At 41.6% G+C, this 23,414-nt stretch overlaps 1 long non-coding RNA gene across 1 annotated transcript in view; it reads right to left on the bottom strand.

Annotated features, from left to right (window-relative positions):
* The window catches only part of LOC123810102, a 51,200-nt gene that overhangs the window by 8,893 nt on the left and 18,893 nt on the right, over positions 1 to 23,414 (bottom strand). Inside the window, exon 2 of the long non-coding RNA XR_006784179.1 lies at positions 12,173 to 12,288. This is a non-coding gene — a long non-coding RNA (uncharacterized LOC123810102). The remainder of the gene's footprint in view (positions 1 to 12,172; positions 12,289 to 23,414) is intronic.

Here is a 23,414-nt window from a genome sequence, read left to right as displayed (position 1 = left end):
CTCTAAAGTCTGACTCCCAGATGTATACTTACAAAGCCCTTTTATAGACATTATCCATTTACTCTTCCTAATAGTCGCATCAGATGGACAGGCATCAGGAGCCCCACTTTCTAGATTTGGAAAATGAGACAAGAAACTTAAAGACTCAGAGAGTGAAACAGAGATGGTGAAAAGCAAAGCTGGATTGGAACTCACGTATCCTGACTCCTTATGACGTCGCTAGTAAGGAGGAATGGACAAGGATGGAGGAAGGCGACATAGAACAAAGGTCAAAGGTCACCTGAAAAATCCATGCCTGGAAAAGTGTGAAGGAAGAAAGGTAGATGACGTGAAATGAAGTCAAAATCCCAAATCAACCTCCTGTTTGCCCCTAATTAAAAAAATAGAGGATGATCAGGTCCCAGGGAGTCAGTGATTTGAGGCATGCACACCCATTTCTATCGAATCCTTCCCTGGGCTGCCTGCACTTGCTTCAGGAAAGGGGGTGCACAGCCTTATGCACTAGTTCATCCTCTGAACCACATCCTTTCACCTGGGCAGGTGTCTGAGCAGGTGAGAGGTTTCTCCGCATGACAGGGCCACTCAGCTGCCCTTTGTTTCCCCCAGAAATATCTCCTCAAGGAAGCCGAAAGCCAGCACACATAGGTGAATCAGGAATTGAGAACTACATTGAGTACACTGAATGTAAATATTTATAATAATATAAGGGATAGTTTATAGAATAAATGTACCCCATGAGTGCATTATTGAGCTCCTTTTTCATACTGTAATTCCCTCCTCTTCCAGGGGGGTGTCAGTTTCCAAACGGACTGCATTTCCTGTTTTTCAACTTTCGCAGCATTACCTGAAGGTTTTGTACAGCGCAGGTGATATTGCAGTCACCAGTCTTTGAAATAACAGGGCCATCGGCACTGCATGTGGAAATGGATGGACTCATTGCAATAACCTGATGCAGAGAGACTCAGTGTAAAAAAACACATTTTAAATTTCTAAATATACCCTGCAGTAGTGGTTCTCAAACATGGCTGCACATCAGAGTTATCTTGGGGGCTTAAAAAACAAAAACAAAAACAAATCTGGTGACTGGGCCCCAATCGAGATGATTAAATTGTTATTTCTGTGGGTGGGGTCTCGGCATTAGATGATCTTTGCATAGCCGGGATTGAGAGCCAGTGTCTAAAAAGAGGAGGCAGTGAAAGGAAAAGAACCTCATTCCATATCTGTGGATAGTGCAAATATACATATTCATGCTTACAGTAAGAGGCTATGGCGAAGGTATGAATGTTGAAAATACTATTGGGTGTGAAGGAATGAAAACAACCATTCCATCCACCATACTAGGGAAACAAAAACTGGAAAGAAACATGAACACAAGAAAAGAACTAGATCTTTTAGAGCAGTGAGAATTTTGTTATACCTAAACGCATTTTCAGTGGTTAACATTAGGGATGTTGGTTAAAGGTTTGTGGAAAGTCTCCATACTACCTTGGCAACTTTCCTGTAAATTTAAAATTATTGCAAAATTAAAAAGCTTACTTAAAAATATTTTAGTGACTTCAGATCTCTAAGGAAATTTTTCCTATATAATGCCATCATTAGAGGCTGACCACTGTCGTTTGCATCCTGTGGCTGTCATGGCATTTAGAATACCACAATGAGATCATTTCTCCACTGGCCTAACTCTGGTGGATACTTAACATTAACAACGAAAACAGTTAATGGCATTGACTGTGTGCCAGGTTCTGTGCTAAACACATCCATGCACTATCTCTTCAAATCCTCAAGCAAATTTATGTGTAGGTACCATTATCACCCCCATTTCATAGATGAGGAAGCTGAGAATCAAAGAGAGAAAAACTATTTGCTTACCATCATACAGCTGGTTAATGACAGACGTAAAACTCAAACCTAGATCCAGCTAATTACAGAGCCTATCATTTAAACCTCTATGTTATAACGTCTCCCAAATTTATCCCTGATTGTTTTCTGCAATAATCCCTAGATCTGCAAAGTAAGAGAATATTTACTGTGAGCATCAAATGTGCAGCGCTGGCTTGGACCAGAATTAGAGAACTTAGGTTGCTCTGTGACTGCTCCCCCTCACTCCTCCTCCTCCCGGAACTTTCAACACATTCTTTTTCTCTCCAGGTGCTCCATGCTGTCTGGCTACTTCCTGTTTCAAGATTAGCTGGTAGATTAACTTGCACTACAGTAAGAATGATTAATGTTAGTTCATGTATTGGTCCTCAGAGGAATAAATCCATTTTTAAAAGAATATCTACAGGGAGTAATATTTATCCAAAACCATGGATAAATGGTTTTTCCATGGTGGAAATGGAAAATGGTTTTTCCGATGGTGGGCTTTACCCACTGTGGCATGTGGCACAATGACTGATATCAAGGAAAGCTAAGAAATAAGATTTGTCATTCCCTTTCTTCAGAAGTGCATCTAGAAATACTGAAGGACTCACTAAACCATACAGCAATGACAAAGCACCCCATCACCTGGTATTTAGCATTTTCAATGGAGCTGTAGAGTTGGAACAACCCCAACACCAGGCCAAATAGAAACATTTGTACTGAAAACAAGTGGTGGTGGTATGCCTCTTTTTGTAATGGATTTGAATTTTTATTGTATTTTTTACATTACCTTTTAGTCTCCTTATATCCTCCATCCCCCAGCAATCGCCACACTGTTGTCCATGTCCATGAGTCCTTTTTCCTTTTTGCTCAATCCCTCCACCCCTAGCCTCCCCCTCCCCAACTAGCTATCATCCTGCTCTCCACCTATGAGTCTGTCCCCATTTTCCTTGTTAGTTCAGTTTGTTCATTAGATCCCACATATGAGTGAAATCACATGATATTTGTTTTTCTCTGACTGGCTTATGTCATTTAGCATAATGTTCTCCTGATCCACGCATACTGTTGCAAAGGGTAAAACTTTCTTCTTTTTTACGGACAAATAGTATTCCATTGTGTAAATGTCCCACGGTTGTTTTATCCACACATCTATTGATGGACACTTGGGCTGCTTCCATATCTTGGTAAATAATGCTGCAATGAATATTGGGGCAACTGTTCTTTTAAATTAGTATTTTGGGTTCCTTTAGATATATACCCAGAAGTGGGATCACTGGGTCAATAGGCAGATCCATTTTTAATTTTTTGAGGTATATCTATCCATACTGCGTTCACACCAACAGTGCAAAAGGGTTTCCCTTTCTCCACATCCTCACCAGCACTTGTTTGTTGATTTATTTTTTTATTTTTTATTTTTTTTAAAGATTCCTTTACTATCTTTTTTTTAAGATTTTATTTATTTATTTTTAGAGAGGGTAGGGAGGGAGATAGAGAGAGAGAGAAACATCAATGTGCGGTTGCTGGGGGTTATGGCCTGCAACCCAGTTATGTACCCTGGCTGGGAATCGAACCTGCAACACTTTGGTTTGCAGCCTGCGCTCAATCCACTGAGCTACGCCAGCCAGGACGTTTGTAGATTTATTGATGATAGCCATTCTGACAGGTATGAGATGGTATCTCATCATGGCTTTAATTTGCATTTCTCTGATGATTAGTGACATTGAGCATCTTTTCATATGTCTATTGGCCATCTGTGTATCCTCTTTGGAAAAGTATCTATTCAGGCCCTTTGCCCATTTTTCAATTGGGTTGTTTGGTTTTTTGGTGTTGCGTTTTGTAAGTACTTTGTAAATTTTAGATATTAATCCTTTATCAGATGTATTTATCAGATACTTGTAAGCTTGTATATCTATAAATATATGTAGGTATTCATATAAGGTTACAAATATGTTTTCCCATTCTGTAGGTTGTCTTTTTTTTTATGATTTCTTTTGTTCTGCAAAAATTTTTAGTTTGATGTAGTACCATTTGTTCATTTTTTCTTATGTTTCCCTTGTCTGAGGAAATATATCTGATAAAAAATTGCTATGAGCAATGTCCAAGATTTTGCTGCCTATGCTTTCTTCTAGGATTTTTATGGTTTCAGATGTAATATTTAAGTCTTTGATCCATTTTGAATTTATTTTTGTGTGTGGTGTAAGAAGGTAGTCTAGTTTCATTTTTCTGCACTTGTCTGTCCAATTTTCCCAATACCACTTATTGACTAAACTCTCTCTAGCCAGTTGTATGTGCTTGCTTCCTCTGCCAAATATTAATTGACTATAAAGAAATAGGTTTATGTCTGGCTCTCTGTTCTGTTCCATTGACCTATGTATCTGTTTTTATGCCAGTACCATCCTGTTTTGATTACTATGGCCTTGTAGTATAGTTTGACATTAGGTAACATGATTCCTCCAACCTTGTTCTTCCTTCTCCAGATCACTGTTGCTATCTGGGACCCTTCATGGTTCCACATAAATTTTTGAAATATTTGTTCTACTTCTGTGAAATACATCATTGGAATCTTGATAGGAATTGCATTGACTATATAGATTGCTTTGAGTAGTATGAACATTTTAATGATGTTAATTTTTCCTATCCATGAACATGGTATGTGCTTCCATTTAATTGTAACTTCTTCAATTTCTTCAGTGTTTTACAATTTTCCAAGTACAGGTCTTTTACATCCTTGGTTAGGTTTATTCCTAGGTATTTTATTCTTTTTGGAGTAATTGCAGATTGTTTTCTTATTTCCCTTTTCTGTTAGTTCATTATTGCCATACAAAAATGCAACCTATTTCTGGATATTAATTTTGTATCCTGCTACTTTGCTGAATTTATTTATCAGTTCTAGCAGTTTCTTGGTAGAATTTTTGGGATTCTCTACAGAATCATGTTATCTGAAAATAAAGACAGTTTTACTACTTCCTTTCCAATTTGGATACCTTTCATTTCTTCTTCTTATCTTTCAATTGGAGCATTTAAGGCATTTACATTTAAGGTGATTATTTATAAATACATATGTAGTGCCATTTTATCATTAGACTGTTTCCCTCTGTTTTTTGTTTTCTTTCTCTTTTTCTTCTTTTTCTTAAAGCAAGCCCACTAACATTTGTTGCAGTACTGGTTTGGTATTAACAAACTCCTTCAGCTTTTTCTTGTCTGGGAAGCTCCTTACTTTTCCTTTGATTTTAAATGATAGCCTTGCTGGGTAAATTAGCCTTGGTTCTAGACCTTGCTTTTCATCATCTTGAATATTCCATGCCACTACCTTCTGGCCTGAAATGTTTCTGATGAGTAAACAGATGACATCCTAATTGGTGCTCCCTGATAGGTAACTACCTGCTTTTCTCATGTAGCTTTTAGGATTCTCTCCTTGTCTTTAAGCCCTGTCAGTTATGATGTGTCTCAGTGTAGGCCTCTTTGGGCCCAACTTGTTTGTGACTCTCTGAGCTTCTTGAATTTGCGTGTACTTTTCCCTCACCAGATTAGGGAACTTTTTAGTTATTATTTCTTCAAATAGGTTCTTGATCCCTTGTTCACTCTCTTCTCCTTCTGGTATTCCCATGATGCTGATGTTGTTCTGCTTTGTGTTGTCCAAAATGTTTCTTAAGCTCTCTTCATTTTTTTTAATTCTTTTTTCTTTTTACTGCTCTGTCTGGGTGTTTTTTCTACCTTGTCTTCCACATCACTGATACAATCCTCTGCTTCATCTAACCTACTGTTTATTCTTTCCAGTGTATTATTTATTTCAGATATTGGGCATTCTTTATTTCTGACTGGTCTTTTTTAATGGTTTTTATATCTTTTTTCATGCCTTTGAGTATCTTTATAACCATTACTCTGAACTCTCTATCTGATAAATTGATTGCCTCCAGTTCATCTAATTCTTCTTCTGGAGAATTCTGTCCTTTCATTTGCGGTCTGTTTCTTTGTCTTCCCATTATAGGTGCTTCTTTGGATTTTCCACCTTAGTTGTTAAACTAATCAACTGCTAAGCTGATAAATTGTTGATATAGTCAAATTGTGATCAGCAGCATGATATAAGCACCACAGAGTAATTCTTGTGGGCAGAGCTATTGTTTCTCTTCAAATTAATGCCTACATGAGAGTGCTCTGCCTGAGAGAGAGGGCTTCTGCAGTATGGAGAGTGACTCAGTGCAGAGATCCTGGAAGCTGTTCCTTCAGCTCTTTCTCCAGAGCCACCAACCCCAGACTCTCTTCAAGTGCCTCTAGTTCACTCTACTCTCCCTCTGCTGGAGCTCAGGATAAGTGGTTGCAAACAAAATTTTGTTCATTGGCCTTTTAGAGGCCCTCTGTGTCTCCAGACATCTCTCCTTGGAACAGAAATCCTCTGCTTTTCACAGCTGGATGTTTCCTGGGTTCCTTCCCAGATCTGGTGCTGTAGGCCAGGGGGCCCAGCTTGGGGTTTAGACCCCGTCTTTCTCAGGGAATCCCTCAAGCTGCTGCAATATCCCTCCAGAACTTCAGCTGCCACCCATGGGAGCCCAGACAGCCTTCTCACACCTCCTCCATACTCCCTACCAGTCTTGTTGTGGTGAAGTAGTTTCTTCTGTCTGTCCATGGTTGTAAGGCTTCTCTCCAGCTAGTGTTCAATTGGTTATTCAGGATGCTTTCTCTATAATTTAGTTTTAATTCTAGATTTGTCCTGGGAGGAGGTTAGTGTAGCTTTCACCTAGTCCTCCACTATCTTGGATCCCTTCTCAATGGTACTATTTCTTAGCCTTTATGTCACTGCTGATGGTGTTTTTGTTGTTGTCACAGGAGACTTTCTCATGTGCTAACCACTTTCCTCACACTATTTCAGTTTTTTTCTCTAGCACTCCTTGGAGGTAAGTATTATTCCCATCTTTTAGATGAGGAAAAAGACAGAGAGAGTGATTGCCAAGGTTACCCAGCTAAAAAACAGTGGTTCCAGGGTTCATCACTGCCCCCCAAATGCCTGGCATCATCTCTGAGCCCCTAGGGGTATGTCTGCCTCATGGCATGGATCTAGTCCAGAGACAGAAGCCACACTAGTAATTTGAACATGGACTATCTAATAAAAAAAATTATTACCTACTAACAGGGGATTAAGTAGTGAGGGATTTAATTGTACATGACTGTTCATTGCTCTTTAAGAGTTCCCAGTGTATTATCTATTCCAAGACAGACTGTTAACCCAAGGGCAAGAAGTGTTTGTGCTTCTATCATATTTCCCACCAATGCCAAGTACATTATTGGGGATAAAATAACTTGCACATTCAAACCCAAGTTCAAATCCTTCCTCTGTTACTTACTAGTTGGGTGACCTTGAGTAAATCAGGATGCTTCTCTAAAAAACTAACATAATAGTCCCGATACTAAGGGGTTATTGAAAGAATAAAGTGAATTAATAAGTGCAAATGACTCAGCTAAATAAGTAGTAGCTACCACTACTATTATTATTACTATAATTACCACCATCATTATTAAGACTCCTTGGTTTTCCTTGTTTTCTGAAAGGCTTCCCAGTATAATAATTGGGACAATATTTGAAAATCAACAAGACATCTTTTGACCTCAATTGTAGACAGATCCATCTTTTGGTCTGTGTCAGGAATTACCATATGTTACTCAGTCTTACTTTGAGCACTGACTTTTTTTTTTTACTGAATGTTAATGTCAGATGAACACCCACCCTTCCCTACCAAAAATCCCTCAAGCACCAACCTACTGAAAGTTGGCCTATCTTTTCCAAGGGTGATATTTCTGTGCCTGGTTAACTTCCCTTTAGCTTCCAACATGAGCCAATTGGCTTTAATCATAGGATGTTATCCAAAGAGATTGGCCAGATTATGGGTAGTAATAGAGATAATTACCAAGGAGAAACAAGGAAAAAATAAATGAATCTTCCATCTCAGGGAGAAATAAATGGCTTTATTATGGGGTCAGGAGGGATGATCCTAAAATTCCCTGTCTGAGGGAAAATGCATAATGGTAGTTTGGGAGTTGGAGAATTTGGCAGCAAAAACAGCCATGGATCAAAACAGCTTTTAAGGGCCAACCTCAGGAGACTGCATATCTATAAAAGGAATGAGATGTTTTTTCTTTATGCTGCAGAAAATGCAGAATCAGAGCTGATTGGGCAGCTAGCTCATCTGTCATTGTTTGCAAAGGACAAGGAGAAAAATGATGTTCTACTATATTAGTGCGATAGGCAAAAATCTCTCCAAGTTTTCTCATACTGATTTGGGAAAGCCTCAGGAAGAAGGATGGGCCTTGATGTATAACCTTGCTCAAAATGAGATTATCTGGAGTCATTTGTGTAAAATTGGGTTAAATGAGAGTCTTTGTTTATATCTGAGCTCCATTTCCCCTTCTTCCAAATGCACTCAGGCCAACAATATAAAGTACTGCTTGCCCCAAATGGCATTCTAGAACAAGCTGATGACGTGAGTGGCCTCACACCACAGGGCACTGCGCAAGTCTGCACAGACCGTCCCCAGGAGTGCTGGTCAGCAAGTGTCCCACAGGCCTCATTCGTGCCTCACATAAAGCTGACCGTGAACACTCCGTAAATCCTGGTGAAGGGGACTCCAAGAAAGGCTCCGGTGGAAATGACACAAATACTGTAAGATGTATTTTCCTTTTACACTGAAAATCCTCTCATCCACAGCCTTATTTTAGAACTACTTGAAGTTCTCAGCAATAGTCAATGCAACATTTTTCCTCCCTTGACTGCCTACCTTCTTACGTATTTAAATGCATGCTTTGTGCAAGAAGAGAAAGCAAGGACTCAGAGGCACTGTGATTGGTTCCAAGTTCTCCTAGTCTAGAGGGGAGGGGAACCTGAGTACCCCTAAGTCCTAACCGAGGGGTTAGCCCACCTCAGCTCTTCTGCTTCCTAAGGAAGTCCAGTCAGAGAATCGGCCAGCCTGGGATTAGCCCTGAACAATTTCCCAGGCACCCTCCTAGGGAATGGTAGCTCTCTAATTGGAAGGAACCAAAAGCCAGGCTCTGTGAGCCAACACTTCCCAGACACAGGCAGAGGGGGAGACACTGACTTTCAGACCCCAGGATTGTTGCCCAGGCCCCTGAAACTCACTTAGCTGACTCTGAAGGTGTAGGTTATTTACTAATATTAAATATCAAATATTCACATTTTTTAAACAACTTAGGTGTCATGTATTAATATCTCAGAGTCATCTTCAATAAAGGCCTTCAATAAATAAAAGTTCTTTTGCATATTTGGAAATATTTAGCAGACTAGCATTACACCTGTTGAATGTGTGAATATACATAATCCCTGAGGTTTGATTACATCATTCACTCTTTCCACCACATTCTATTCCCCATAAGGGCCATATTTGGTAAAATCTTAAGTGATCATTTCCCCTACAAGCAACTTCAGACTTCATGCCTAATTAGAATGAAATTAGTGCTTTGAACAGGTATTCTATCCAAAATTAAATTACTGGATATAAAGCTATTCTTATATAATCCATAATATATATCCTTATTAGTAGGATTCAAAAAACAGTAGCCCAAGTCACAACATTTGTATTTTAAAATCCACTACAAGTATGAGAAAATTTGTGTATTGTATGGAGAGTAAATGCCTTTTTAGTAATCAAAGGTCGTGCACCCTTGGAAAAGGTAAACTGCAGGTCCTACTCGGGTAACTACATTCTCTGCTGGTCTAACTCTCCTTCTAGGGTTCTGTGCCCCACACAAGGCTCTCCCCTGCTCTGGCTTTGAAACTCTGGACTTCAGTGTCCACTGGAGGACTGTCCCTTCTTTCTCTGAACAGCCCGATTCCCAGTCCTGGGCAGAATTATTCTTATGATAAGACTTGATTCTTTATACATGTGTCTGCCACCCAGAGCTGAGAGCAACTTCCTGGGAGCTGTACCTAAGGGCGATGGCAGCTTATTACCCGTCTATCTAAGGTTCAAGCCTGGATGGCTTTTAATTTTTTGATGCGTAATGTAGAGAAAAATGCAATTGCTTTTGATCGATCTTGCCGAACTCCATAAAGCATGTACTTCTTTTATTGTTCAATGGGTTATGGAGGCTAGCAGCGCAAGGCTCTCTATCCAGAGGGGCCAGTGCCATGGAAAGAGTGGGCAGGGGCCATGTTCTGATCTTCAGCCACCAGCTCTGTTATTATCTGGTTAACATTTCCCAAGTTACTTACAGTCTCTGAGTCCTAGTTTCCTCATCCTTCAAAAGGTACTAAACACATGGTTGTTATAAAGAGCACATGAAATTCTGCATCTCACATGCATTTACATATGTAGGTATTATGATTACTTGCAAAATACAAATTTATTCTTTTAAAGGTGTATGTTATACTGCATTACACTCTGTCAGAGCAACACTTTACTAACATTATGGCAAAGATGGTCTATAAAGGAGAAGTGTGCCCCAACTATCTTATAAACAGAATATTAATAGAGCTATAGTGAAACCTTTAACAAAAAGTACAAGGTCTTAAGAAAACGCAAGGCAATGCTCCCTGTTCCAAATTTTGGTCTATGTTAAATTGTCAGTGAAAGCTGATTAGGTTTCCACAGATGTCTGAGCTAGCAAGAAGCACAATTACACCTCCACTGACAAACGTTTCTACTCCCTCTATAAATCAACATCATCTCCTCCCGGCCCCCTCCAAGATTCAGCAGCTGTCATAAGATTGCCAGGCAGAGTAATGATTCAGGACCCACAGACCACACTGTCTTGTTGAACTGCTCCCAAGCTCCCTGGCTCCAGGACCGATAAATCATTGCTTTACAAGTCATCTGGAATGCAAGGTGCAGCCCCAAGTCAAGAGTCAAGGTTCTACGGTACTGTTAGAAGTATTTGTTATGAGAGGTGGTTGTTGTTGTTTTTTTAATTTTTTGTCACAGAATAACCTTTCTCCTGATCTTTTCAATGATTTCCTTTCTGCATGTTGTTCATTCTCTGAATATTTAATAATCCCAGTTCAGTGTTCAAATACCACTGTGGGTTTTTATTTCCTTCTCTTGATTTGAAGCTCTTCCAGAACCCCTGCCATTCTTTAAAATACAGAACACTCAGGATTCTTTCTGGTGTGACTTCTCACTCATTCTACCCCACTTCCCATGGAGATTACACACTCGGCAAAGAGTAGGCCTGTTTTCGGTGTCCCTAGCAGATGGAGACAAAGTTATTCTCCACTTTTGTTCCAAGAAACAAGGCAATGTTGTGTTACCAAGTCTTTGCTTTTTCTTACTGAGTAATTGGAATGATAATAATCACACCAGCCTCTCCCCTGCTTTGTCGGAGTGTTACCATTCTCTCACAATCTTTGTCTCTCTTGGGAGAATGAACTCTGAAATGTGCCTCATGCTGCCAGAAAGACAGTGGATGAAGGATAAGGAGTTTAGGGTTTTAAGCAGCACCCAAGACTCCAGAAGCTATAAGGTTTGCTGATGAAACTGAGAACTCAACAAGCTTCTCTGTGTCTTATTAACTTCTGCTGAAGTATTTAACACCCACTTTGTTAGCAGCACCTCTTCCGGTTCTCTCAACACTCCTGTCTTAACGTTCGTGAGAAGTATGTGAGCTGGAAACTGAGAACTGTTGTTATAAATTAAAGAGTATGGCTTGTTTTTCATCTTAAGGCTAGAAAGAGAGACAATACAAAACAAAACAAAACAAATTCTGCATTCCCATTCCTCCAGGATGAATTCTCTGCCATGGGAACAATGCATTCTTTGCTGGGCAAACTAACTTCAAACGTCAAATGATTTCAAGTGTAAGAATTTGTACAAACAGGAATCTTTGTATGAACACCATAATGTAACTGCTACAGGGCAGTCAAAATCCCTGATGAATGCTTAAATTAATGGGTAAAATTTTAAGGAGAAACTGAATAGTAGTATAGACTCAAAGTATCTCCCCCTAAATAAATTACTGGAGTTGTTTCCACATAAGCCTGCAAATTACTCGATTCTCCTTTCTTCAGAAGGTGGGACTTCATTCCCCTCCCTTTGAGTGTGAGCTCACCTTAGCCACTTGCCTCTACTGAACAGAATGTGGAAAGGAAAACAATTGTGAGGTTTAACAGAGCAAAATCTGGTAGACACCACCTTCACTAAGTGATCAAGGTTAACATCACTGCAATAAGATACATCAGCATTTTGTATCCCTTAATATAATGAGATGGGAAAGGCACAGGACCTCCGTGGTACACATAGGTTATCCCAAATCCTTGAGTTCAGAAATCATAAACCCAAATTGAGCGACATTGTACAAAACAGAGAATCACCACTTCTCGGAAGTGTCGAGTCTCCCTTGGCTGCTCCCCATGTGTTGATTCTGATTCTCTGTGGGCAATCCAATATCCTCTCCATAATTTCGTTACTTGCAGGCCTTCTTCCGACACTGGTGATAAAAGATATTGACTAGTAATAATAATAGCTCACATTTGTATAGCACTCATTATTTGCCAAACACTGTTCTAAGTGCTTTGCTATACACATTACCCTCTTTAATAGCAGTAAAATAGACACATAGACACATGGATTTCTGTGCTGGCAGAGGGAAGCTGTGTCGTAGAATAATTTATTTTAATAAGAAAAAATACTGAAGTGTGGACGGAAGCCTGTTTTTCAGGCCCAGAGATCCAAAAGGCACTTTTCTCTCAGAGCAAGAAATTGGAAGCAACCTGAAACGTCTGAGAATAGGGAGAAAACAGGGAAGTTACAGTACAACCACTCAAGAGACTGGTATGCAACCATTTAAAACAGTAGTTAGCAAAACTGAGCTGTAGAATGAGAAAAGCTTCTGATCGCAACAGTGTAAAAATCTGAAACCAAATGGTCAAGAAGTAGAAAGGATTATAGAAATTCAGAGCTGTTTTGTCAGGGAGGTTGATTCTAGGTGGGGGTTTCCCACTCCATTTCCAAACTCGAACCTTGTTATATTGTATCTATGGTTTTAAAACGAAACACACTTCCCCTCACTGTTATCCCAGTGTTCCAGGGTGACCCTTCTCCAAGGGTGGGAAAGTCCCTATAATCGTCCCCTTAGCAGCCACTTAAGATAATGAATTTCACGGCCACTTTGAAGTCTATGCTGGCGGGGCAGATATCCACCACAATGTTGAACTGAAGTTTTCGGTGCCAAATCCCAAAATGAACCAACGTTTTAATCTGTTGTACGGTTAAAACCTTTCTGGGTTTGTGAGCTGCCGCGGCCCTGATGGGCTCGTTCTTGCTGTACACGGTTCTCTGCTTCACACAGGGAGCGGGGCTGTCAGCTTCAGCTCGTGAGTATTTGTCAAAACGGGACATCAGGCCTTTGGTTCACCCTTTTGTCTTCTGTGCAGGCTCCTTCCCAGGGGTCTCCTGTGCCCTCAATCGATGCCCTCGTCCACTCTCCCGACCCTCACTCCTATCTCTCCACTTCCCAGGCTCCAAACCCACCTTCCCTGTGAAAACTTCCCCATTCCCTAAGGAATTCTCCCCAAGACACCAAAAAGTTATATTAATTGAACTACTAATAAAATGAAAATAAAAATTGCAATTTTTGCAGGTCAAAAGTGATCTGACATCAACAGTTTCATATGGTTCAGCCTAACTGATAGCAGGCTGCCCCGCCCACAGCCTGCAACATGGGCAGCAGCCAGCAGGTTGCACTTCAAGACCCCTACGGTCACTTACACTGCCCAGCGGAGTTTGCAGGACTCCGTGGGTCTTCCTTGACATGGCTTTTGACAGCTGGGCCCCACATCTCCACAGGTGATACCTTTTTAATACATTCCAGATACATTGCACCTAGTTAACACATTTCTAGAAAGGAACTTCGGGGTTCCTTCTAACCAAGACACTACTAATTTAGCAGGATAATCTTATTAAATAAGAACTACTCATTCATAGTTCTGCCTAAGCAAACATCCTGATTATCTTTCAGAATGAAAAAGTGTGTGGGCCCCCTGACTTAGCAATTCCACTCCTTGGTAATTTGTCTAACAGAGATACCCATGCTCATGCAAAATAATGTGTATTTAAGAACATTCATTGTTACTTCGGTTTGTAATAGCAAAAAAAATGTATTTTAACTGATTAAATAAATTTGGCACATCAATACAGTGGATTAAATAATGGGTCTCCAAGATGCAACAGTAAGTGAGAAAACTAAGACAGTGTTATGGTATGTTTCCAGTTCCATGAGGACGTGGTACAGAGAGGCTATGTGTCTGCACATCCACCATTGTATGAGTACACAGAGTGTTCTCGGGGAATTGGGTGGGACAGGGGAGGGGAGGAGGCGGTCTTTCAATATATGCCATTTAGTACAACATAAATTTTCTACCATGTGCATGGATTGCTTATTCAAAAATAAAAGTAAAACTTTTATTGCACGAAGATTTTCTTTCAATGAATAAGATTGAGAATTAAAAGCACAGCTTTGCTTTGATGTTGGCCTAAGGAGGAGTCATTCACTGACCCCTCCCCCCCCCCACACACACACACCCTGCCCTGTGGAGTTGGGGTGGCCATGCCTCACAGTCACCGGGCTCATTCCGACCCTCCTGAGAGGAAGCTGAAACATTTAGGCAAAAGATGACACCTCTCCTGGCATGGAACTCTCAGTCTGCTCTAAAACTTCCTCAGTTTGCTCTTTCAAGCCTGGGGTGGGGAGAGGAAGGCCGCAATTTCTGGAGGAGGCAGGGCATATCAAGCAAACTAAGCACAGATATGCAAAGATATATACATCTCTTATCCTCTGTAAAGCACAAAGAACACTGGCCCACAATGAATGTCCCCCAAGTTTTACACAGTGATTTTTGCCTTGTAGAAAATTAAAATCATCAAGATCCTTGCAAGTAGAGCATTTTTTTTAAAGTAGGCAACATATCTCTCATCATTTTGAAAGTAACTGGAACCCAAGTAAATAAGGATATCCTATTTAAACACTATTATCAATTAAATACTATAAATCAAGCACACCAAAATCTGAAATAATGTTTTCTATGGTTGTCTTACTTTTCTTGGGCTCCTTGTATTTAACCTCCAATTGTCAAGTAAGGCTAATTCTAGGATAACCCCTTAGGCAAAGGACTACATTTGATCTTCAGGCAAATTTTAGACATGATGTCTTCTGAGAGTGAGGAAAAAGAAACCCAATGACAGAAAAAGACAACCTCTCCAATTAGGATTGTGTTTCAGCAGGTCTGAGGCTATAACCACCCAAGGATCACCCTCAGAATGACCCCAGTCTTAAGTGGCCTGGGCAATTCATGAAACTTGGGAGAAACAAAGAAAACCAAGTGTATGTCATACCTAGATACTTTCACTGGGGTCTTCTTTCCCTTCCTTTTGGAAAATATGGAAGCAAACAGCAGTTGAATATCATCAAAGCCCCTGGCAGAGTAACTGCCAGGCAGATCCTTCCGCTTCCTCCATCAGAGGTGCCCTCTGCCCCACTTTGCCACCTACCCGCGAGTCCCCTTCAGTCAAAGCTCTGGTATCATCCCTGACGCAGGCGTCACTTCCCCTTCAAAGTGAATGTTCCACTTTTTAAAGGAAATGCAAAATAACAATGGATTACATTTAATTTAAGTAACAACAAAATTTAAAAACTAATGGGGAAAATATATGCAACACATATGTGACAAATGTTTATTTTTCTTAACATAAAAATACCCCAACTTTCCTTAATGAGCAAAGAACACGAACTGGCCATTACATACAGGGTGGGGCGAAAGTGGGTTTACACTTGTGCATATGGAAACATAGTACAATAACTAACAAACAATAATATAGCAGTAAACTCTGTTTCACTCACTCACAACTGTAAACCTAATTTTCCCTCCACCTGGTATATGATAGTGGGTCAGGCTTCATTACCAAAAGTTGTTGATTAAAACCGGTGTCATTGCACTTACTACGTTAGCAAAGATAACATCCATGGCACTGTTCAATGTCTCCACCATGGGCAGAAATAGACACTCTCATAATTCGCTTTCCAGTTGTAATCCTGCAGGGTAATTTCATTACCCATCTAAAGGGTGATGGGGCAATTGTGTCAAAAACTTTAAAAAGTAAAAGATTCCTCAGTTCACTAATTTTAGTTTCTGGAATGTAAATATCACTTGCTTGAGAATATATAAAGGGGTGTGTAAAGTTAGCTGTAAGGATGGTCATTAAAATATCATTTGTAATTGCAAAGAGAATTGAAAAGATCCTAACTGCCCACCATTAGAAAACTGGTGGAGTAACTTGTGATGCAGTTGTAGAATAACATTTTTATCAATCATATAAGGAACATACATGAGAAAATGGAACGCACATGCCTTCGAGTGGGCTGAAAGCAGTGTACACGAGTCTGGTCCCTGTGAATGCAGAGTATTGCTAGAAATGTGCCCCCAAAATGTTTCTGTTATTCTCCTTGAGTCGCGGGATGTCATGTGTTATTTTTAAAACTGTCTTCATTGTATTTTTCTGCATTGTGTGATTTGTTTTTATTGTGAATGTGCCCATTTTATAAAAACAGAAAAGCTCTTTTTTTTAAAAAAAGTAAGGGAATAAGTGAATCTCCTTTGAAAATCATCTACTATATATATGAAAGACTTACTTTTTCTTGGTGCCTTTTAGGACCCATTCAAATGAATTATACATTATTTCTGCTGCTTGAAGTCTCCTGAGTAAAGTCATAGATGTTCTCTTCCCAAAAGACTTGGTCCAGAAAGACTCAGTCCAGTTTTGGCTTAAGAAACGAAGTCTGTGAAGTGGTCCTAAACACGAAAGCAGGTATCATTGCTCCCACAAATTATTGGCGCTTTAAAAGTCCTGAACTTCAGCAGTGGAGCATGGCTTCCTCTGCCTTTGCACTTTTTTTTTACCTTCACAGGAGGACATGCTTATGGATTTTAGAGAGGGAAAGGCAGGGAGACAGAGAAGGAGAGAGACATCTACTGGTTTCCTATGTGCCCCGACTGGGGACCCAACCCGAACCTAGGCATGTGTCTCCCCAGGAATCAAACACGCTACCTTTCAGTTTATGGGAAATGTTCCAATTAACTGAGCCACACCGGCCAGGGCTGCACTCCATTTTTATTCAGAGGACAGGGCAGTGGAGTCAGAGCCTTGTAACGGAAGCATCTGTGTGTCCTACACGTTTGGAATGCAGGCCTGTGGACCTTCTAAGTTTGGGGTCCAAATAAACCTTTGAGATGACAACAGGGCTTTGATTTGGTGATTACAATTAAAGATCAAGGTGAGCACCTGGAGTCTGAAGACTTTCTCTAATGGAAATGAATAAATATTTGGCACTAATACCTACATCCTGCTAGAATACAAATAGAACATATTATCAGCCATCAGAATATGTTGTCTCTTGAGTAGCAGTGGACTGAAGAGCAGAATTTAAATCAAAGCGAAGGAGATTGCCCCAGTGCCCCTCATCAACCATTCCTCAGCGGGGCTCCCCACGGAGCCGAGAGAGAGGGGGATCACCCTTTCGGCAGCCAGATCAGCAGAATGAGCCCTGGGATTCAGCAAGGTGTCAGGTGTATTGATTGTGCACAGATTCTCATTTGCCTCTTCCGCTGTCTGACAGATTGCTTCTTTGCAGATCTCCAGAAGGAGGCAAATTGCCGGGGAGGATGTGGAGAGAGAGGCACAAGCACAGACTGCTGGTGGGAGTATAGATTGGTACATGATTTGGGGAAGGAGATAAATTGGCAGTGTCTATCAAAATGTTCAATGCACATGCAATGTGGCACAGCAACGTTGCTTCTACAAGATTGGCTTCCAAATTTCTAGCACAAGGATGTATGTACAAGAGAGCATAGTGTGTGCAGCAGTGCTTATAATGGAGAAAAGTTCCGAACAACCTACATGCCCATCACTACAGGGCCATTGAAATAGCATGTCATATCCAGACATTGGAATACTGTGTGGCCTTTAAAAAGGATAACCTATGGCAATGACTTGGAGAGATGTATCTGTTAATTGAACCCCCTTGGGGAGAAAAACCCTTAATACCCTTAAATGAGCATAGATACATGTGTATGTAAATATCTAGTTAATCATGAAAAGCATTTGAAAGGTTATACACTAAAGAGTTAATAAAGAATCTTCTTTTTAAAATTGTGGTTAGGATTGAAATATGAAAGGGAAACTTATTTCTGGCTTTGTGAATTTATGTAATGTTTAAATTTAAAATTTATCCTTATTATGTTCACTGTTATTTCTAAGGGGTAGACCTTTGTGTACACAGTAATTCAGGTGGAGGTACTGTTCGCTGACACTAACTCTGTGTCCCCTTAGCTCCTCCCAGCCCAGGGGACATGATGTTGGGGAGAAGCCAAGGCTCTGACCTCAGATTCTGAGTTTTGAGGCACAGTCTTTATCAAAGTGCAGCAAGGTAAGCAGCTACTTGTTAGTGACCTTTGATATGGGATCAGAGTAGGATTACAGCTGAGCTGTCTGCCTGGGTCCCAGCGATGTTATACTTTCTCTTCCTCTGAGCCTATTTTGGTCCCCAAGGGTGGGGTGGGGCTGAGCCACAGTGGGGGCCAAGTGGACTGCATGCAGTACAGGGATGGAAGCACCAGGGGCAGAAGGTGGAGAAGGCAGTGCCTCAGGAAACCAGATCTGCACCCAAGCACCAGACCTCTCTGGAAATCTGAGCAAATTTCACAATCTGATTGATTCTTATAGTGCCTTCATCTTAGGGGAGGCAGCCTGTGGTAGGGGGAGGTAAGCTCAACGTGGTGGAATGAGAGGGAAAGGGGGTGGGGGGAGCAGAAGAGGGTAAAGAGAGGATAAATGGTGGTGGAAGGAGACGACTTGGGGTGGTGAACACATACTAAAATATACGGACGCTGTATCATACAATTATACACCTGTAACCTATATAATTTTATCCATCAATGTCACCCCAATAAATTCAATACAAACAAACAAACAAACAAACAAACCCAAAGTAACTTTTAAAAAAAAGGTCCTGGAGCATCTTTCTGGGTGGCCTTGAAAAAATCACTGCTTCTCTCAATGCTCCTACTCTTGAGTTCCTCAGCTGCAAAAACACCCCCCAAATGACAATGTAGTTATTCGGACGATAGGTTTCTATAAAGATGCTCTCAAAGTCTTTTCTAAGTCTACTATTCAACAATTATAGTCTATATAAACAAAGGGAGATAAGCCCCTAAGCCAAAGCCTCTCTCCGAATAGGGAAGGATGTGTGACCTTTGACTGACCACTCCGGGAGAGGCTGTTACAGGGGCACTTGGAACGTGTTTTCATGTCAGAGGATGATGATGGTGGGAGTCATGCCCTGACTGAGCAGCATTGTACACTCCCATTCTTTGATACGACCTCCTAGGGCTTCCTCCCATGATACAGAGAAGGTTGTCTAGTAAGTACTGAGCAAACTAGACCAAATGTGGTCATTGGTATTTATTTATAAAGCCTCCTAAGATCACATGGCTCTCCCCTCTTTTGGCTCTGTCACTGTGGGTAGAACATGAGGGCAAAAACCACAGTTTCTGGCTGCCACAGACACCCCTACCTCTCTCTGCCACGTGCTAACAACTAATGGGGTCACGTGGCATTTTTTCTTTTTTTCTCTTTCTGTTATTTTACACCCTATTTTTTAAGTAAGGAATGAGAACAAGAGGAAAGGGTGAGAGAGAAATAAACAAAGAGAAGGAGGGAAGGAGGAAATGAATGAGGAGGTAAATGGAAAACCTGAAAGATGGATGAGAGAGATTGCAGGGAGGACAGAGGAAGTGCTAGGAATGACCAGACAAGATGGTCCTGGAGGGAGGGGGTAAATTAGAAGCCGTGAAGGACTAGGATATGGAGGTGCAGGTCCCATGTGATTGTGTGCATGCCCTGATCTGCCCCCATCTCAACCATTATGCCCCCAGGCCTGTCCTCAGTACAATCACCTCTATTCTCTCCTTTGAGGGACTCCTTTCATTTCTTTCCCCAACGCTTGTCTCTTCCCCTGAAGGCCCGTCAGGTGGTAGCCACTTTTCTGCACTCCCCTCATGGACCTGTTCTCTCCAACACTTTCAGTGGCCAGTTCGTGCTCTTTGCTCATTAACTTTCGTACTTCTGTCTCTCTCAGCCCTAAATTCTCCCAGCTTTGACATTCGCCTCATCAGACTATAGCGTCTCTATCCCAAACTGGTTGCTGAAGTCTACAGGCTCCTTCTTTCTCCCACATTCTTTGAAGACTTGAGCTTCTATCTCACCATCCCTTTCTCCAGCACTGATCCCACCCCAGTCTTGGGAATGTCAACACCCATGATCCTTCTGGTGCCCCAGCCTTTTGCTTCCTTGACCTTTTCTGCTCCAGCCACTCACTCCATTGATCATACTCAAGATGCTGACATTAATTTCACCCCTCCACCATGTCTTTTTCATCCCACTCTCCAACCACCACTTCCTGTCTTTCCTGCCCTTTCCACCACTTCCATAATTCATTGACCCAATAAGATCTAAAATTCTTTAATACTGCCACCTCTTCACTGGCCTTCACCCCCTCAGATCTTCATTTCCTTTCCTATTCAGTTTAGATTTCATGGAATCACTCCCTTGCACACACGAAGTAACTGCCTTGGCCCTCTCTCTCCCTTCATCATACTGTCCTTGCAAAAGGCCAGCCCTGGCAAAATCCAGCTCTCTGACCACTCTGCACCTAGGCTGACTATGCCTAGGGAAAAGCATACACTGATGAGGCTGACTGGGCCTCCACAGGTGCCCAGAAACTTTGTACAAGTCTCCAACCATTTTGCTCACCTATTCTCTGGATGACTTTCATAATATCTTCTCACCTCAAACCCACAGTGCCTCCTTCTCCATCCGCACTCTAAGATGATGACTCGACTTATTGTTTCACTGAGAAAATCAGAAAAGAACACATTCCATCTCCGCTACATTCACTCACTGCAGCTGAGCCATCACTTCTGATTTCACCCATTACTGTGAACAGACTGTCCATGCTGCCAACTAGACCAGCACCTCCACTTACGCACTGTATCTTGTTCCTTCTGGCCTTCCCACAGATGCTGATAATTCCCTTCTCTCCTTTGCATCACCATTGTTTTCCTTCTCTAGAGCAAGATTTCCCACCAAAATCCATACAAGTTCATTATTTTCTTCCATCTTGTTTTTAAAGATTTTATTCATTTATTTTTAGAGAGAGGGGAAGCTAGGGAGAGAAACATCATGTGAGAGAGAAACATGGATCGGTTGCTTCTCGTAAGCACCCCAACTGGGGACTGAACCCAAAACCCAAACATGTGCCCTGACCAGGAATCGAACTGGCAAACTTTCTCTTTGCAGGATGATGCACAATCAAGTGAGCCACGCTGGCATGGCATTTTCTCCCATCTTTAAAAACAAATTTGACCTTTATCTGTGTCATTTTCCTGCCCTCTTTTACAACAAAAAAACACGGTAATGCTCTTGAACTGCCTCAAATTCCTCTGTTCTCACTGTGCTTCAGTCTCACTCCACCAAGACTTTATTCCTACTATTTACTTACCAAGCAGTTCATGACCAGGTCCTCAATCATGTCCACATTGATAAATCCAACAGTCAACCCTCAGTCCTTACTTAACCTGACCTACTTACAGCATATGACGCTATGGTGGGTCACCAGTTGATCTCTCTCTCTTTCCTAAAACACTCCACTGGAATCCTGGGTACCATTAACTCTTGGTTCTCCTCTGGCTTTGCTGGCTGCTCTGTTTAATCCCCTTTACACCCTGGTTTTTCTTCAGTTCCCAGACCTCTAAGCATTGACATGCCCTAGACCTTGGTCCTCAAATGAATTCTCTGCCTCTACTGACTCCCTTGCTGATTCCATTCAGTCTCATAGTTTTGAAAAATTATCTGTTGTTAACATTTCCCCAGTTCACCAGCCTGGACAGGTGCCCTGAACTCTAGACTCATATATCCTACCCTTATTTGCCATTTCCACTTGGGTGTCTAGTAGGCATCTGAAACTCAGTATACCCAGTACCAAATTCTTTCTTGTTCTCCATAAATCTCCCCCACCCCCATTTTCCTCATCTCTATAAATGGCAAATTCATTTTTCCAGCCTCTCAGGCCAAAATCTGGGCTCCTCTTTTTCTCACAACTGTATCAAATCCATTAGATAAATAAAGAAATAAATACATCCAGAATCTAATCACTTCTTATAAATTCCACAGTTATAATCATTAGCTATTACCTAGATTGTTATAGCAGTCTTCTGTCTGCATTATACACTGTTGTGGATACAGTTGGTTGTTCACCACAGTCTACTATCTTTCTCTTCCACTGCATTTGGATTGATACATTTCCCATTTGACTTGTAACTTGGTGTGAACATGTGATGAAATTTGGACAAAGGAAAGCAAAAAGAAGGGATGTGTGCCACTTCCAAGGTAGACCTGAAGACCATGAGCATGCCTCCTACACTCTCCTTTCATTGGCTATGCACCACAGCCTGAGGAGCCTGTGAGCCATGTAGACAAAAGCAATGGCCTAGGACAGCGATTTTCAACCTGTGTGCCATGGCATGCACACTGGGGTGCCACAATACTTTTTAAAACTTGCAGTAACTAAGATGGCAGCATAGGCAAACATGGCTCACCTCCTCACACAACCATATCAAAGTAACAACTAAATTTTGAACAACCATCACTCAGAACTGGCAGAAATTGAGTTCAGTGGAAGTCTGGCAACTATGGAATTAAAGAAACTGCATCCATCCAGACTGGTAAGAGGGGCACAAATGTGGAACAGGCTGGTCCCACATACACGCGTGGTGGGTAAAAATTGGGGGAGATATCTTGGGAGCAAGGAGTCTCAGCTCCACACCAGACCCCCCAGCCCATGGTACCAATGCCAGGAAGATAAGTTCCCATAACCTCTGGCTGCAAAGCCCAGCAGGGATTGAGTTGGAAGAAACTTCCTAAGCCCCAAGCAGTTCCTCTTAAAATCCCACACACAGACTCACCTATTCAAACTCACTCCCTCTGAGTTCCTACACTGGGGTAGCAGCTTGAAAGGCAGCAGGGGCTTACAGGGAGGAAATGAAGTGGCTGGCATCAAGGTGAGAGCTGGGAGATAGCTTTCTCCCAGACAGAAAGGCAGGCAGAGCCACAGAGCTGCCAGGTGGGTACTATATCTGAGACTCCATCAACCTGGCTAACACTGTTTGCCCCGCCCTGGAGATCCCCTGAGGCTCCATCCCACCCAACTTACACCTATTAGCAGAAGCTACTCCACGGGAATGCCTGGCCTTGGCTCATGCTTCACAACTTCCTAAATCCTCTCAAACAAAAAATAACTGGCCTCAGTGAGCCCCCAGGCCCAATACTTCTTGCTAAAAGGCCCTAGGCCTGGCACTAGCAGCAGCCAGCCTAGATTCACAACTTGACTTCATCTGGGAATCTCCGAGCCCAGCACAATTAGCAGCTATCTCAGATTGCTCTACAGCTTAGGCAGGGTGACCCTGGGAAAAACACAGGTGGGGGCTGACCTTGGCCTACACCACC

Source organism: Phyllostomus hastatus, unplaced genomic scaffold (genome assembly GCF_019186645.2).
Source record: "Phyllostomus hastatus isolate PE091 unplaced genomic scaffold, TTU_PhHast_1.1 phas_scaffold_585, whole genome shotgun sequence".
Lineage (NCBI taxonomy): Eukaryota > Metazoa > Chordata > Mammalia > Chiroptera > Phyllostomidae > Phyllostomus > Phyllostomus hastatus.
This window is presented reverse-complemented; position numbering and strand designations above follow the sequence as displayed.